The sequence below is a fragment of the Cyprinodon variegatus genome, unplaced genomic scaffold (assembly GCF_000732505.1).
Source record: "Cyprinodon variegatus isolate N-32 unplaced genomic scaffold, C_variegatus-1.0 Scaffold564, whole genome shotgun sequence".
Taxonomy (NCBI): domain Eukaryota; kingdom Metazoa; phylum Chordata; class Actinopteri; order Cyprinodontiformes; family Cyprinodontidae; genus Cyprinodon; species Cyprinodon variegatus.
This window is the reverse complement of record NW_015151017.1, coordinates 133,749-143,721: the sequence shown is the minus strand read 5'-3', so window position 1 is coordinate 143,721 and position 9,973 is coordinate 133,749. Positions and strand designations below refer to the sequence as shown.

Here is a 9,973-nt window from a genome sequence, read left to right as displayed (position 1 = left end):
TTTTATATACATATATATTTCTTTTACATTTTGTTGTCTCCACAATGAAACTCCATGCATTGGCTGGGAGATCCAAAAAAAATGAATAAGTAACGGCAAACGGTGGAGTCGGATGTGCAGGTTTAGAAGATCACCACCCACATTGCGTACATGCATTTCCGTGAAATTTTTTCCGCATATCTCTCCTCCATCTCGCCTTAACCCCCCCCCCACCCCTATCCCCATCATAGCTGGAGCTCAAGAGTTAACCACAGCCTCATACCTCTGGAGCCGTGCGCTCTGCCGCTTGACTCGCTGAGCCCCCTTTCATTACCGATTGGCCAATCATGGTGACACCATCTGATGGTGTGACATGTATGCACTAAGTGGCTGGTCTTTGTTTACCTGTCGAAGAATCAGGGCGTCCTGCTGGTGGGAGAAGTGAAAATCACGAGGCGATTGCAAGAAAGTGAAAACACAATAGACAGTCCTAACACTAACTCTACATGTGCTCTTTCGTCCCCTCACCTATGCACTATTAATTCTCAATAAGGGATGAATAATGTTGCACATCAGTGGCCAGATGAGTGATTGGAGAAGTGAGCAGAGGCCGGCCGTCCCTGTAGGGATGAAGCTGTGGTAACATCTTGGCCCCTGAAGGTGACACAAGCACGCATACAATCAATCTATTATTCACCGACAGCAGCGCACATACAGCATCAGCTTCAGTTTATTAGCTTTAATTTTGTTTTTTCTTTTTGCTTTTTTTTTCTTCTTGCAATTTCTTTCAGATTTGGTGTTTTGGGGTTTGTATCACTTGGATTGTTTTGCACCTTCTCTTGCATGTCATTACAACATAGGTTTCTGTAGTTTGCAGTTATTCATTAGGTAGCACGCTCAGACCTTAGCGACAGTTTCTCAAACTTCTCAAAGACGGAAAGCACCGTGACAACAGCACATCACATGCATCCCTTGCATTGCTTCACACTGTATCCCAAGTCACATGAACATCCAGTAGAAACACACACACACATGAGAAATGCACACTAAAACCACCGGCAACCCGGATTAAAGGGAAGCCTTTTAAATTTGGTTCTCCAAAACCGCCTTTGTTAATGGTTTTTCATTCATTGTCTTTTTAATTTGAACTATTTTTATGTAAATGTTCACATTAGAATCACTGTTATTTTTCATCATGACACGATCCAACTAAAAAAGAAGCTGACCTCATAAAATAACTGGACTGCCGGGCTCTTGGTTCTGTTTTGCAGGGATAGTAAACCGGGCTGAGAGCTCTCTCTCTGAGCCTCAATAGAAACATTAGCTCTATGTACAGCAAGCCAGCGACAACATATGGAAGTGCCTCCTGTTAATTTCTAATTAACTTGACTTCAGGTTCTCTTCCCGTTTATAAGCTAAAGCTACAGGGAACGTTTGGCCCAGGATAGATGTTCATAGAGGACTGCAAACTTTTTTTTTTATTTCTTATAAAGACAGAGAGATAATATACATATATATTTATGATGTATGCTCTTTTTTCCACTTTTACTCCTCAAGCTTGTTGGCAGTCTAGTTATTTTCTGAACTCTGAACCCCCCCTCATACACACACATACAATCTGTGTCAGTAAGATCGCCTTACTACTGCGAATCAAAACGACACACATCATCGCCATCTGCATTTATAATACCTAGATGATCATGTTGGAAAAAAAAAATCGACCGTAGGTTTGAAGAAAAGTGTTTGTTTTTGATGGAAAGTATTATTATTGAAAAATATGTGTCGATTGAGCCACGTGCAATGCATTGGGTAGATCATTGTGTTTGTCTGTTAGAGATTTTTAAGAAAGCTACGAGAAAAGAGAAAAAAAAATGTATTTGTTTCAAGTCCGTAAGCTCCGGGACTCTAAACTAGAGGGCCATGAAAAATCCTAGTCTTTGTAAGTTGGGGGTATTTGTTTTTATTTCTTTTGTCACTTTTTTTTTAATGTTTTATGTGTAATCATTTGTTTATAAAAATGTGGGAGGGTTGAAGGACAAAAATAATAATAATCTACCAAGCTTCAAAACAGAAACTATCAGATGAAAACTGGTGCTTTAACACTATAAATTCAGATTCCTTGTCAGAACTATTCTAAATGAACAAAAATAACAGACCGTGTAGGCAAACAGCATTACTTCTCTCTCTCTTTGTATCTTCTCTTTGTATCTAGTGTGGGGAGAGGTTCCTGTCCCTTAAGGTTGGGTCACAAAAGGCAATCTGGTTCAGCCTTCAGAAAGAAACGTATCCTAAACAGAGAACTTAGCCATGCACTGCCTGAAACTCACCAGCAAAACCAATCAACTCCCCGCTTTCACTCCCCTCCCGACAAATATTGACAAAAAAAAAGATTTAAAAAAGACTCCCCTCCTCCTGATGCTTCACATCCATCTCCTTTTTTTGGTTTGTTTCGTGAATCCATTGTGGAAATCAGAGTTCTGATGTTGGATGCTGAACTCGTGTACAGGTAACAGAAGAAATGGGGCAAAATAGCATCTAATCAGGCAAAAATATGAGCCGTTTCTAAAGCAGTCAGCAAGGTGAGCCTCTCCCCGTCCCTTTCCACTCCCTCCTTTGTAAATGATGGCTCTTATAGTGCTTGTGCCGTAGTGTATAGTTTCCCAGCTGTAAAGGTTGTCCCTTGAAAGTGCCTTTTGTTCACAGACTCCATTTTGTAATTGAAAAATGCCCCTTTTTGTGTTTTTTTTGGGGGGGTTCTTTTGTTTTTTAAAATGGCTTTAGGTAGCAGGTTGCCCCTGAGTGTCACAAGTCGGCTAAAGGTTGCTGCCCAATCAGCGCTCAGGGAAAAACTCCTCCCTCTGGCTGTGAAATGAACCCTGCCATTCATTCTCCCTCCCCCTTTATCCTTCCTTCATTTTCAAAGCTGTGTATCTATATGTCTATAATATATATATAGATATGCGCCTTTGTAAAGTACAAAAGACAAAACTGGTGTGAATTAGTTCTTTACTTTTTATTGATAAATGATGAAAAAAAAAACTTAAATAAGCAAAAAAAAAAAAAAGAAACTTGTTCTTGTTCAACTCTTGCTTTTGTTTTCTTTTCCTCTGTCTCCACTGTCTGTTTTCTCTTAGACACTGGAGTAGTCTGTAACTGTGTCCGTCACTCTCCGTCTCCCTCGCGCGCTCTCTCCTTCTCCCCCCGCCCAATCCGCTGTGGCGAAGGGTAAACATAGAAAAAGAAAAAAAATGAGAAAAAAACATATTTGCAGAGGAACTTTTTTTGTCTGAGCAGAATGCAGTTAGCTCACATGTTATTCTTGTCTGTATGCTTCACATTGTATTACCATACCCATCTTCTTCAGCTTCTCCATTCAGCAGCTAATGTAAGTGAACAAATTACGCTGACGGGCTTTTGGGGGTGTCCTTGGGTTGGCTCCTGGAGGGTGTGTGTTGGGGAGAGGTTTACAGAGAAGACTGATGGGGTCGAGAGGGCTGAACAAGTGATTCGGGACGTTTGATAGGGGCTGCTCAAGCTAGGATGACTTTGATCTTTAGTTTTAGCTATTTATATTTCAGCTTTGTTCCCCCCTTTTTGTTACCTTTTAATTAGGATTTATCTTCTTATTTGCTATCAGGGTATGCTGTCATTTAGGCTCCCTATGAGGAGGCTTCGAACTGTAAAATTAAAGCACCTTATTACCGGAAACGTCCCACATGAGGCTGAAAGGGGTGGTTTTATTTCCTTACAAACTCATATCATCTAACCAAACTCTTCATAGAAAGGTGTTGTTGTTTACGGCGGGTTCCACGCTGTGAAACCCTCAGCAGTATTAGCCACATAGCACGCAACAGCCAGATCGCCTAAAACTCCTCCAAGAGCCTGACCTCTCACCTCTGAGGGCGTCCAGGGAAATCCCTCCACGCTTCGCCTCTGACCACCTCATGCTGGACCGATCCGTGTCTTTTGTCCTGTTGTTTTATTTTAGTCTTCTGATCTTCTGAAACGTGTTTGGTTACTGGTGAAATAGGCGGCCCCCCCACCACAGTGCCCCATTGACCCCTTGATTCCCAGCTCTTCTACAACCCCTGTGAGTATCCTCAGTGCAGCCCCCCCCCCCCTTCTTTGTAAGAACACCCCCAGAGCTCTAGGTGAAATGCATGTGTTAATTACAGTTTCTTTTCCATAAGAAGAAAAACACAGTTTGAGAAGAGCAGCACCTGATTGAATAAAAAGGATGTTCTTGACTGTACCTCTCTGCCTCATGTCTTTCTTACCGACGCCTCAAGAGACACTCAGAACATGTAGGAGTACAAGCAGATTATAAAACATTGTGTCCATTTTTCTGTTTACATCTTCCAAGATTACATTTTTCATTTATTTATTTCTATGGAAACGCTGTCCTGAGAAACGAAAAGCAAACCCCCTTTTATTTTAAGGTTGGGTGGTTGTTGTTTTTTTTTTATCTTGTTTTTTACCAGGTTCTGAAGTTGTTTACATCTCATAGATTACTGGCTCTCATCCACTGAACAGAAACTGAAGCAAAATGTAAAGAGGAAAACAATTCACCCTGTGATTCAGACACCTGCAAAAACCAACCATAACCACAGGAACTCATGAGGGGGTGGTTTTCTGAATGACTCCCTCACACCAATATGGTGGATTTCTCTTTCTCACTACAGCTTTTAAACCAAGCAGAGCCTTAGACTTTGACTGGTGCTGTTGCGGCACCTGAACTCCTTTAATTTTCAGTGATTGTGCAGTAGAGGGTCTGCTGCATTTCGCTTCCTTGTTTCACTCCCCAGCTGTGGCTGTCAGGACAGATGGGCTCACATTCGATTAGGTCGTATGCATATTACAAAACAGGCCCAAGCCATCACTCCTCCACCCCTGTGCCTAAAGGTTAGAATGAGCTGATATATTAGGTTTTCTTTAGACATATTGTGCCAAGCATTAAAACTGATTCCAGAGGCCAATTTTTAAGAAGTCATGCGATTCATTCAGATGCATCCTGCAAACCTTAGTCCTACTGTTCTATCAGAGAATAAGTTTTCTAATTGTAACCTTTCCAAAAAGCCCTGATTGTTTAGCAGTTCTGCTGGCATTTACTTTAACATTTAGTGTGCTAACAGACATCTGTACAATTCGGGATGCAGACCTAGGGTGTTTTTTCTTATTGCACAATCTCATCTGTGCTTTATGTCCACGGGTTGAAATATTGGGAGCTGTAAGAGATGTTTTCCATGACAGAAGTTTCTTTTCTTCCTGATCTCAAACAGTAAATTCCAGATAGTTTGGAAATCCCCCTATAACCCTTCCCAGATTGATGGGTAGCAGAAAACATGTTTATATTCTTATGATTATTCCCTCTTGGCGTTATGCTATAAAAACATTAATTCTTTAGATCAGAAACTAACAAACCACCAACACCTATTTGCTTCTTTCCCTTTAAAATCCCAACGATCTGTGTTTTTCTCTGAAGCTTTATTTTTCTTCAATAAACTCCTGCATGGAATCTACTGTGGTTTCTACACTCAGGATGTTTAAATCATCTAAAACATGGGAAAGCTTGGCTAATTTCAATAATTTTATCCGAAATATCCTAAAATCTAGCCTGATAAGCCAGACTAAATGTGAGATTAAATGTGTAATTTAGTCTGGACCAGATGAATGAGACATCGAAAGATTGTCGATGAAAACAACCCGTTGTTTTTCAATACTATTGGCCAACGCTCTGACCAATGAGCGCCACTGACTGTGACGTAAGAAGCGCGACAGAAAGCTAGTGGGGAAGTGTAAACAAACAGCCCGTTGATAAAACGGCGAATACGTCCTTCTCAAAAATGAATGAGCGTAGAGCCTCCCCAAGTCTAATCCTTCCAAAACTGACTCCAAAGCTGAGTCAAAAATCGCCAACAGAGCCAGCAGTCCTTCAAACACGACTATGCCGAGAGAGGGCCGCTGCAGACGCGCTGCGGTTAGCCATGGCTGCCGTTAGCTTCGGAGGTCCGCTGGTTGCCGCAGTCCTCTCAATATATAGTGACAATTTAAAGTATAATATTCTCGCCTCAAAAGATCTCAAACCGTTTTATTGAACAACAGCAACAGAAAAGAGAACTTTTAACTTCCAATGGAGTGCATGCTACTGTTCAATAGTTGTTGCCATCTTCCTTGTGCTTTCTCCAGCGTCGCGCAGCTTTGTCGTCACGCCTTCAAAACCCCGCCCGCTTTGCATCCAGACATTCAAAACACATCTCTGCGTTGTGATTGGCCCGCCAGTTCTAGGGCCTGGGGCATTGATCGAAGCTAGACCAAATTCGCAGGCAAAAATGATTTTGGCCGCTGGCGGGTGGGGATGGTTTACTAGGCTATCTAAAATCATGGATCTGAGACAATTCAATTAATTTTATTTATATAGCACCAATTCACAACACTGTCATCTCAAGGCACAATTCAACCAGGTCATACAGTCATATTGATTGAAAGTTTTCTATCTAAGGAAAACCAATTGATTGCATCAAATCATTGACTCAAAGGCAATCCCTCACACTAAGCATGCTTATAGCAACAGTGGAGAGGATAAATACCCTTTTAACAGGAAGAAACCTCCAGTAGAACCAGGCTCAGTGTGAGCGGCCATCTGCTGAGGCCGACTGGAGTTCAAGGAGACAGAAGCAGCCATAGAAAAAGAAGCAGAGATACAAAAGGCAACTGTCAACCAGATCCACAGGCAGGAAACACACAGCCAGGCAGAGGAGCTCCGAGCCAGCTCCTATGTCAGAGGATGAAACAGAGCACATACAGTTAGTCAGTCAGAGGAACAGGACCACACTCCACAACAGGCAGATCTGCATCACGACAAAGGTGTTGATGGCAGCAGCACAGCTGTTATTTCTCTCTAGGATGGCAGTCAAACAGGAACAGACCAAATGAAGCTACTATGACATTTTCTGTTGGTGCTTTTGATGACAAATCAATAGATAATTTGTTTTGCCTGCAATATATTAGGCTGACTGATAAAATATACTGTAAATGTAAAACCAAGGTGCTGGAATTTCAGCTAGCTGCTGGCTAGCTCAAGCTGTAAGTCACCCATCCTGCAAAACAGGAACAGGAGGGCTGAGTTCCTATTCCAGCTGAGAGGGAATGAGCTGTGTCCTTAGGCAAGACCCTTCACGCTAATGTGGAGTGGTGGAATAATGGTTAGGGTGTTGCACTTGGAATCCAGAGGTTCTGAGTTGAGCCCCACTCCCACACTTTCGTTTGTTGACCAAAGACCCTTAACCCCAACCTGAGTGAAGTTGGCCCCCCCACCTTCTTCAAATCAGACAAAATTAGTGTCAAACCTTTGTGCAGCAAAAATTTTCATTTTTACTGCTTTGGATTTGAAGATATTAATGAAAACGTAAAGGTCAAAAGGTCAACCAGCCCCCCCACCTTATTCAAATCAGACAAAATTAGTGTCAAACCTTTGTGCTGGTTTGTGCAGCAAAAATTTTCGTTTGTGCCGTTATTGTTTTAAAGATATAAAGAAAAATTTCTAGAGGTCATCAAAGGTCAACCAGCCCGCCCACCTTTTTCAAATCAGACGAAATAGGTGTCAATCAACTCAGCTCCGTTTGTGCTGGTTTGTGCAGCAAAGATTTTCATTTGTGCTGCTTTGGATTTGAAGATTTGAAGAAAGTGGGGGGGGGCTTGTTGACCTTTAATGACCTCTAGAAACGTTTATTTATATCTTTAAAATGACAGCGGCACAAATGAAAATTTTTGCTGCACAAAAAAAAAAAAATTACAATTTTAGAAGTAAAAACAGGTTTGAGTTATACAGAAATCAAACTTTTGACAACATCCACAATTTCATTTAGTTTTTTATTTATTTATTTATGCATATTGTTGTTGCCCAATAAGCGTTTTTTGTGAAGAAACTTAACAGGGACACAAGTTACGTGCAGTTAAGTGCAGCTCGGGCCGATGCAGTAGATTATAAAGTGCAACTGAAATATTAACAAAGAAAACCATAGGACTGAACTGATTTTTTATCATGATGCAATGACCCGATACAGGTGACAATGGAAATATATTAATCCTTANGTTTGTGCAGCAAAAATTTTCATTTGTGCTGCTATGGATATGAAGATTTGAAGAAAGTGGGGGGGCTTGTTGACCTTTGATGACCTCTAGAAACGTTTATTTTTATCTTTAAAATGACAGCGGCACAAACGAAAATTTTTGCTGCACAAAAAATGCACAAACGTTTGACACTAATTTTGTCTGATTTGAAGAACATGGGGGGGCCAACTTCACTCAGGTTTAACACCACACTGCTCCCCGATCACACAATGGCAGCCCACGGCACCTCAAAGGGACGGTACTTGTGACGGTGTAATGACAAAAAAACTAAATAAATGCTGGAAGTACACATTAAGATTCCTTCTATCATTCCCACTTACAGTTTTGTTTTAAACTACTAAAATAATTACAATTTTAGAAGTAAAAACAGGTTTGAGTTATACAGAAATCAAACTTTGACAACAACCACAATTTCATTTAGTTTCTTATTTATTTAATTATGCATATTGTTGTTGCCCAACAAGCGTTTTTTGTGAAGAAACTCAACAGGGACACAAGTTACGTGCAGTTAAGTGCAGCTCGGGCCGATGCAGTAGATTATAAAGTGCAACTGAAATATTAACAAAGAAAACCATAGGACTGAACAGGTGACAATGGAAATATATTAATCCTTAACATGCAAAATAATTAAGAAAAGATCAAACATTGCTAACGATAAATGTTAACAGAAAGTACTGAAATGTACATAAATGTGCTCCAACATAAATAGCAAACTGTCTATACTGGTAGATCTATGCCTATAAAAGATGTCAGCGTTTTCTTGTTTGCAAAAAGTTTCTCCACTGAAATGCATATTCCCAAAATCTCTCACTAAAATACTTGAAAACATATTTAAAAGATCAAGGACTAGAAATACAGAGGGAGAACAGATGTTCCCACACAGTCCAGATGCTCCAGACGTTCTCAGCTCAGTGAGGAGGCCAAATAAAACAGGTTTTTAAGCACCGATCAAAGCGCGACATATGTTCTATTGTCGAACAAGCACAGCTGAGTGTAATTGCACTTCTATTAGTGAGGGAATGAACGTGGTTTGAACTGAAACCCAGTTTGCTTCTTTCTTTTGATCAGCTTGGCGTGCTTGAGACAGAAGGTAGAAGAGATTCTGCCTTAAGAACAGCAGAGGAGAAACAGTCTGCTTGCTAGAAAGAAAACACGAAAATAAGCAGACGGGATTCATTTCAAACTGAAATGTACCTACCAAAATAAATTAATTAATTAATTCCGGAATCAACTTTAACAGTCTTAAAATGTCTTATTTGGTGATCTATAATCAGTTATCTAGCCTCCCTTCATGATAACTTTACTGTACCTCAAAGTGGATCTAATTGGACTTTAGGTTAGCTGCTAACAGCTAATTATCTTTGGAACTATAAAAGTTTGGTTAAGGTAGAAATAAATGAGCTAACAATGTTCCCAGAGATTTCCCAGCTCAAGGAAAGTATGGAAGAAGAAAACAAGAGTGTAGAAAAATACTTCATTCCCAGACTTTTTTCCCTATTTTCAAAATATTGAGTCCTTTCTTGTGCTCTTCCTTCCCTTTTTCCTTCTAAACTTCATATGCTTGAACACTTGTTCCTCTTTTTTTTTTTCTTTAATATGACACGATAAGCGAGGATGTTTGAGAGATTTCTCACCAGTGAAATCATTACATTACTGGGCTCTAATTACAATGCCCAAATAAGGAATGCCTGAAAATACAATTTTAAAACAAAACAAAAAAGCTCAAAGCCTTAAATAACTAAACTAAAATCTGTGTTTTGGATCATAATTTAAAGTGGATAACACACATAAATAGAAGGAACAGTCACAAAATAATATTTCCCAAATTTGCTGCCATCTCATTGGTATTACAGCTACATAATGA

At 40.2% G+C, this 9,973-nt stretch overlaps 1 protein-coding gene across 12 annotated transcripts in view; it reads left to right on the top strand.

Moving 5' to 3' along the window:
- Positions 1–4,231, top strand: part of LOC107095699 (nuclear factor 1 X-type-like) — a 127,304-nt gene extending 123,073 nt beyond the window's left edge. For all 12 annotated transcript variants that reach the window (XM_015391928.1, XM_015391925.1, XM_015391927.1 and 9 more), the window contains one exon: positions 1–4,231. This exon is cut by the window's left edge and continues 434 nt beyond it. The gene's annotated coding sequence lies outside the window, so the exon portion shown is untranslated.
- Positions 4,232–9,973: the final 5,742 nt, after the last annotated feature.